Genomic DNA, 8252 nt, shown 5'->3' with positions numbered 1-8252 from the left:
ACTTGGTTATTCCAGCTCGCAGGACTGGCCTAGGGTAATTTTTAGAGGGGTTTTAATCAATATTTTAAATTGGACAATCTTTAATATTTTTTTTTAATTAATTTTAAACCTGTATTGTTATTTATGTATTTTAATTGATTGTCAGCCGCCCTGAGTCCTACGAGGAGAAGGGCGGGATATAAATCTAAATAATAAATAAATAAATAAATAAATAAATAAATAAATAAATAAATAAATAAATAAATAAACTGCTTAACTCATACTTTGCATCAGTTTTCACACAAAAAGAAAGCATAGCCCAACATACCAAAAAAAACCACAGCAAAAGACAAACTAGAAACAAAAATTAAAATAAGCAAGAAAATGGTAAGAGAACACCTATCCGACCTTGACGAATATAAATCACTGGGACCTGACAGATTACATCCCAGAGTTCTGAAGGAGCTGGCAGATGTTATCTGAGAACCATTGTACCATATCTTTCAAAAATCCTGGAGCAACGAGGAAATACCTGAGGATTGGAAAAGGGCTGATGTGAAAGAAAGACAACCTGGGTTGTGAGAACCCTATATCTCACCCAGTGCTGGAATTAGGGGTGGATGCTAGGTGGGGTAGCTTCTGGGAATATAGATAGAGGCAGCTTTGAACCATGACTTCAAAGCTGGAGATAGGGCCAGGTTGTGAGATCTCTATCCTGAAAAGCTTACAAGGGAAAAGAACAAGAAACTGTTGTTGTTTTTCCATGCTTTCATTGGTACAATCCTCAGAGAGAGGGAGGTGGGAAATTTACAGAGCAAAAGGCAGTGTATAAAATGATGCGTGGACATGGTAGAAAGAAGAATGATTTCAAGATCAATTTGAAGAGGTAAAGTGAATGGTGTTGCTGTAATCTATCTTTGGTTGTTTATTATTTATCAGATTTATTTTATATACATTAACCATTTACATGGGAATATTTATTTTCTTACCTCCTGCTTCTGATGGCACCACAAGAAGCTGCTAAAAGTTCCTCAAAAGAAAAAAAGTTTATATAAGTCATTGGATGACCCCATGAGAGAGCTAGGGAAATCATTCAGCCCAAAGATAGAGAAAGCCCACCAAAGTTATGGAGCATGGTGAGGTAAATGTCAGACAATCAGAATTGATGATGTAATGTATGACCTACACAAATACCTGTTATGAGGGGATGAAGGGACGTGCTTGCTTTGAGACACTAGCCCTGAGCATAAGTTCTTCACCACTACACAGAAATAAAGTTCTTAACCTGTTCCCACCCATGTTTTGTGTGATCGTTGGCTAGCTAACAGCAGGTGAAATGAACCACCCAGCTTTGGGCTGGGCTAACACTTCTAATATCTTTTGCATTCACTTGCTTATTTCTGCACTTGGCATAAGGTTGCTTTACACAAAAAGGCACAGTGTGGTGGGTATTCAGTGCATTCAGAAAGTATTACAGACATTTCTAAAATTCTGTTTTTACTTTGTCATTATGGGATACCGAGTGCAGATTAATGAGAAAAAATGTAGAACTGTAGAATCAGGCTGCAACATAACAAAATTGACAAGAGTGAAAGGGGTCTGAATACTTTCTGAATGCACTGGGTGTGTGTGTTGCACAAGCATCAAATCTTTTCCATTTTAAACCCTCCAGTGAAACAATGAACAAACAGTATAATCATAAAAGAACAATTCAGCATTAAGAACAGAAAAATATAACAGCAACAAAAAAACAGCAAGCCAATATAAAATATTAGGCAGTAATTAAAGGCCTTAGGAAAAAGAAAAGTTCAAAGATCTGGTGCCAGAGAAGAGGCACCATACAGTAATTGGAAAGGACTTTTCTCCGATATTGTCACATGTTCTCTGATGACTGAACAAGGGCCCCTGAAGAAAATTACTGACTGGTATAAAGATCCATTCACTTCCAAACAGAGCACAACCCAAATCTTTATCTGTTCAACTCCTTCATGACTTTTCCAGAATAAATGTTTTGCATTAAATTTTGTGAAAGTGGATCCAATATATGTTTACTGATAATACCCCAAATAATGGGATATTTTTAGTTATAAAGATCCATAAACCTTTGCAACCACAGTAGTGATATACATTGGAAATTAGCAGAACTGTACTGAACAGGCTAAAAAAAAGGGGGGGGGAGAGGAGGAATTTCTAATGACTATTAGCCATTATTAGCTAAAGAGAACTATGTAGTTAGAATACTGTTAGAAATTGAGATTATGCCATGCATTCAAACGAGATCTTTAGCAGTAGGTGGGAACATGAATTAAGCGCATCTCTTCAAATCAATGTACAGTATGTGCTCATGTATAACCACTTTATCAGGAAGACAGCAAAGTAGATTATATGTATACACACACACACACTGAGCTAGGAATTGTGTACAAAGCCACTGTGCAAGCCTTGCATAAGGCTCATCTGCTTTAATGATCCAGAGAAAGGGACTTTATTTTATGCTCCCAAAGTACATCTTTCAAATGCTTTGCATCGCTGTACTACAAACTGCTGTATTCAAATAATTAGAAATTGGTGCTGCCAACTTGTGCTACTCATTAACATCCCTGGGACAGCTGGTTGATATGCATCAAAGATACTGGACCAAGCTACTTGACCAGCAGAGCAATTATTTTCTTCTAACGTCCTAGAACACAGCAAGCACACTGGGCTATAAATCATATTTTATTTATGTATTAGTTAAAGAGCAGGCTGTAAAACATTAAAAATTGTAAACTTTTGCTACAATTATATGAATGTATTGTTACCGCTGGAATACTGAAACTTAAATTTTACTATTGTACATTACAAATTTGGACCAATAAAAGATACTAAAGAAAGAGTTTCCACTGATATCCATAGAATTGAAATGTAATACTAGGAAAGAACTAACCATTACCAAAACAAAGTTGAAAACATAAAGAACATTTTTTTCCTTTTATATTATTGTCTTTTTCCAGACAAATAAAATATTCTTTCTATATTCTTTGTAATCAAATAGTATTTTGCAGGAAGGCTGTTTGTGCAGGGAAGAGGATGAGATTGGCTAAAGCAGTGATGGCGAACCTTTTAGAGACCGAGTGCCCAAACTGCAACCCAAAGCCCACTTATGCATTGTCGAGTGCTGGGAGGGTGTGGCCCGTTGGCTGGGTGTGACCCATTGGGTGGGCGTGGCCCATTGAGTGGGCATGGTTGAGGTGGTAACAGCAGACTGGGTGGGACTAAAAAGTTCAATCAATCAATTCCAACTTTGCGAGATCTTTTTTTTCCCACGAGAAGTTGAAATTGACTGATTGAACCTTTTTTTTTTTTGCACACGGCGGCGGAGGCCTAAAGCGAAAAGGTTTTATAAAACCCAGCTGAAGGCCTACGACTGGGGCAACGGCGCACATGCCCACAGAGAGGGCTCCGAGTGCCGCCTCTGGCACCCGTGCCATAGGTTCGCCACCACTGCGCTAAAGTATTTTAATGATGAACACAATTATTTTAAAAATCAGCTCTATAATTTTAGAATTAAAAGCTGTCGGATATTATTAGCCTTAGATTGGCAACATACATGCTTCTGGGAGGACAGCGGGATTTAATTAGAAATAAAGTTGTACATTGATAAATAAACTTGTATATTGATAAGCTTGTATATTGAGAGAGACAGAGAGAAAGAGAGGGAGATTTGTAAAATCACCAAGATAGTATTTTATGCAACTGTTAAACTTTATTAAAATAATTTTCAATAACTTTTGAGGAAAGTATTTTGTTTTTTGAATCTTATTGAAAAGTACACTGGTGTGATCTGAGCCAAAACGGTAAAATGCAATGCTTGTTGTATCAATAGGAGGATGCATGCACTAGTCCAATGCTGCAGCTAATATCTGAATATTTAATAACTCATGAATAATACAAAATGTTAGCTAGCTTATAGTGGAACCGCTACAGCTGAGCTCTAACATATTTCCAGCTTAATACTCAGCTGTTCATGAAGTTGTACCAAGGGTCTACATTTATCAACTTTCAGTCAATTATCTGCCCAATTTAATTCTTGTTGCAGTTGTTCCACAAAACAGAACTCTTCCTACTGACCAGAACCCACCATTTCTGGTATTTTCCACAGGACAGTAAGCAGCATTTCATTCTAACTTACATAAATGAACTTACAATAGCTTCATCTCCCTTTGCTCATCCTTCCACCCTATTTCTCATTCTCTGTCTCTATATAAATGAAAGTAAAGTTTACCCATTTAATTTGGACTCCTGCTCATTCCCTACAGCAAGACTGAAATCCATAATATACCATTTTCTCAGTCAAATTGGGTTTTAACAAAGCAACACAATATAGTATATAGTGTATACTCCATTAATTAAATGCTATTTAACTTCCTTTTCTTCAAAGAAGCTCTACAGCAGAGTGTTAGGTTAAACTGAGAAAGAATAGTTAGGTCAAGATCACTTTATAAGTTTGAATCACTTCTGTTTTTCAACCACAACAATATGTTAGATAAACATCAGTGTTATGTAATATACTTTCCAAAAAAAGAAAAGAAAAGCTCACAATTTAAGCACCGTGCTCTATGGGCATTGTAAATTTATGAAACAAGATTGTTTCATAACTTTATGACTATTCATTGTAAAGACTTAATTTGTGTATATGTGTGATTGCTTAAAAACAGTTTTAAAAAACCATAATTAGTGTAAATTGGATGGTTTCCTGAAAAACCTTATTTTGAATTATTCACATATTCTGGCCATTAAAAATTCATACACATTATCGAATTCCATAAATGGGCTGCGTTCAGAAATGTATATAGGTAGTCATTTAATAGGTAGTCATTTCATTTAATGATTGTTCAAAGTTACAACAGCACTGAAAAAGTGGATTCTGATGTTTTTCACACTTGTGACCTTTGCAGCATCTCCATGGTCATGTGATCAAAATTCAAACGCTGGGCAGCTGGCATGTATTTATGACTGTTGCCATGTCCCAGAGTCATGTGATCACCATTTGCAACCTGACAAGCAAAGTCAATGGGGAAGCCAACAACCGCTGAACAACCATATTACTAACTTAACAACTGCAGTCATTCACTTAACAACTGTGGCAAGAAAGGTTCTGAAATGTGACAAAATTCACTTAACAACTGTCTTGCTTAACAATGGAAATTTTGGGCTCAGTTGTGATTCTAAGTCAAGAACTCCCTGTGTATACAGTGTTGTGAAAAGTTGAGCTTATCTACTGCAATTGATAGGAACCTCTGGCTATCTAGATATTCTTAAACTACAGCTCCCCCATCCAGTATATCCTGTTCTGAAGAATTGTGGGAGCCTATAAATATTTGCCCTAATTTAGTGAATCTTAACCACCATATAAACAGGCTAAGAAGGCTTCAAGAAGCAGCTTTGTTGATACTTAAGCTAGTTCCATAATAGTTTCAAACAAACTCAAAAACAAGTTGTTATTATTACAATGTAAATTTAGCAAAACAAGGTAAAGACAGATGGATCTGGAAGGAATCAAATTAAAAGCGAGGCCATATGCTCTTTGTCTATACTCCGTTGATGAAATATAATATTTTTGTAAAGGATGTAATCTGAAATCTGTGATGGACATATATAATATTATACTAGAATGTATTTATATTGTTCCCTCAGAAACTTCATTTATAACTGCAAATGAAAATAAAGACTGTACCTCTGGGCAGACAAACAAAGCAGCACAACTCTACTGTCATTTCTGAATCCTATTTTGTTGTTGTTGTTAATTGCGAAGTCGTGTCCGACCCATCGCGACCCCATGGACAACGTTCCTCCAGGTCTTCCTGTCCTCTACCATCTTCTGGAGTCCATTTAAGTTCACACCTACTGCTTCAGTGACTCCATCCAGCTACCTCATTCTCTGTCGTCCCCTTCTTCTATTGCCCTCAATCTTTCCCAGCATTAGGCCCTTCTTCAGTGAGTCCTTCCTTCTCATTAGGTGGCCAAAGTATTTGAGTTTCAACTTCAGGATCTGGCCTTCTAAAGAGCAATCGGGGTTGATCTCTTATAGGGCTGACCGGTTTGAACACCTTGCAGCCCAAGGGACTCGCAGGAGTCTTCTCCAGCACCATAGTTCAAAGGCCTCAGTTCTTCGACGCTCAGCCTTTCTTATGGTCCAACTTTCACATCCATACATTGCAACTGGGAAAACCATGGCCTTGACTATACGCACTTTTGTTGGCAGGGTGATGTCTCTGCTTTTTAGTATGCTGTCTAAATTTATTTATTTATTTATTTATTCCTATTTACGTGATGTCATTTTAAAAGTTCAAATGGTTTCACTCTTAATCTTATAACTGCAGATCTTCTGTCAGCTTTTCCCCCCAGGTCCTTAGTACTGTCAAAATGTGGTTTAATTTATCACAAAAATGGCAATACTTGGATTTTTTTTTTTAACTTACTGATTTTTCAATTGTTTTTTCCCAATAAAATAATCACAGACATCATCCCAACTCTTTGTATGGTAGACATAAAGTTCTTAGAAGAAGACATCTGGAGCTTTTCTTCAGCTATTTTTTCCTTAAGGAAAAAAGCTAGAGCTATGGTTGAAAATTAAAGTTTTAAAGGATGTTTGAGCATTTTTGTGATTTCAAAAGTGGCTTCATGTTAAGGAAACAGACTGTAATCCTTTCACCACTTTACAATAAAAATTATCATATATAAATGTCTTTGTAGGGTGCTGTTCTTAAAGGCACACTGAGAGCAATTACTTGAAAAATTAGCAATTCTCTCTGGGACTCATGTAATGCAACCATCCATTAAATGATGTTATGTTTCTTATTTTTATATGTTTTACATTTATGAGCTTCCTTTTAGTCCCAGAGAGGAACTATAGCGATTTACAGTATAAAATGTAAAGTAGTATCAAAATACACCTATTTAGAAAAAAATCTTTAAAAAATAGAGGGTGATTTATATGTAAAGTATGTCAGGGATTTGAAATGAAAATTTTTTAATCATCCATTCAAGCTAGGGTTATTAGATACCTGAACAAGTAAAGCAAGACAAGGAACATTGGAAAGGACGAGGACACACTTTAATTTTCTTGGCATCAGCAACAAAAATTACAGTGAAATACTGCAAAAAAAAAAAGGGTGGGCTAGATGTATATGAAATCATTTTTTGCAGCTTCATAAAGAGTGGCTTTTCAATTGTATGAATGTGCTAGAGCTGGTTAGACAGCAAAAGCCTTAGCATGTAATTCAGGGGTGTCAAACTGCCGGCCCACGGGCCGGATGCGTCATCCAGAAACCACACCCACCCCATTGCCGGCAATGGCAAAACCATCCCGATACGTTGCGCGACGTCATGTGACATCGTGAGTTTGATATGTCTGATGCAATTGGTTCAGATCTTGTCAATTTCAGGCAGCAGTGGAGAGTATTACAGGTAATCCTTATTTAACCACCACAATTGGGAAGGGAACTCCCTTGCTAAGCAAAGCAAGTGGGAAATCATGTGACCATGACTTACTTTTCTTTTCCCTACTCCCCTGCCCTTTGGAATGCTCAATCTAGCAGTGCAGGGATATCTGACTGACAAGACTAATCAGTTTCACACTTTCTGGCTTTTGTTTTCGCTTAGCCATTCCCCCATCTTCTGAAATGTTTACCTGGTGCTGAGATAATTAGCAAGAGGAGAATTAATGTTTGTATTTACATTCATTGGAAAAAAAGGGAGTACAAGAGAATAAGCAGGCACATGCTGGCGAGTACATATCAAAAACAATGTCACCAGTTGTGAATGCAGTTGGCAAACAGTCACTGCATTCCCCATTGTGTGCCTGTTTATTCTCTTGTAATCCCTTCCTCTCCAATCTGTCTGCTTTGGAAGGGAGATTGGGGAGAAAAACAACATGTCAGACAAGGGGTCAATGTATACTTAATGTAATGGCAATCATGTGACTGAGAGAACCTGTAAAGGTCATAAATGCAGGCATTGGTCATAGAGTTATTTTTTGCAGCACCATCATAACTTTGAACAATTGCTGAATAAGATAAGTCAATAAGCAAGAAATGTAGTATGGCTGTAATATAATTTATTGTCCAGAAAAGGAAAGACAATTAGTGCAGTCAACTCTTTTGGCTTTTATTGTTTATTCAATAAATTAAATAGTTAAATAGGATACACATGAGCCAGTAGTTTGATTCAGCAACTAAAAAGGCAAATGCTATATCAGGATGCAATAATTGCAACATAGAATTTAAATCAGA

This window comes from Protobothrops mucrosquamatus, unplaced genomic scaffold (genome assembly GCF_001527695.2).
Source record: "Protobothrops mucrosquamatus isolate PMUCROS unplaced genomic scaffold, P.Mucros_1.0 scaffold233, whole genome shotgun sequence".
In the NCBI taxonomy this organism is placed as follows: Eukaryota; Metazoa; Chordata; class Lepidosauria; order Squamata; family Viperidae; genus Protobothrops; species Protobothrops mucrosquamatus.
Note: the sequence above shows the minus strand (reverse complement) of the source record.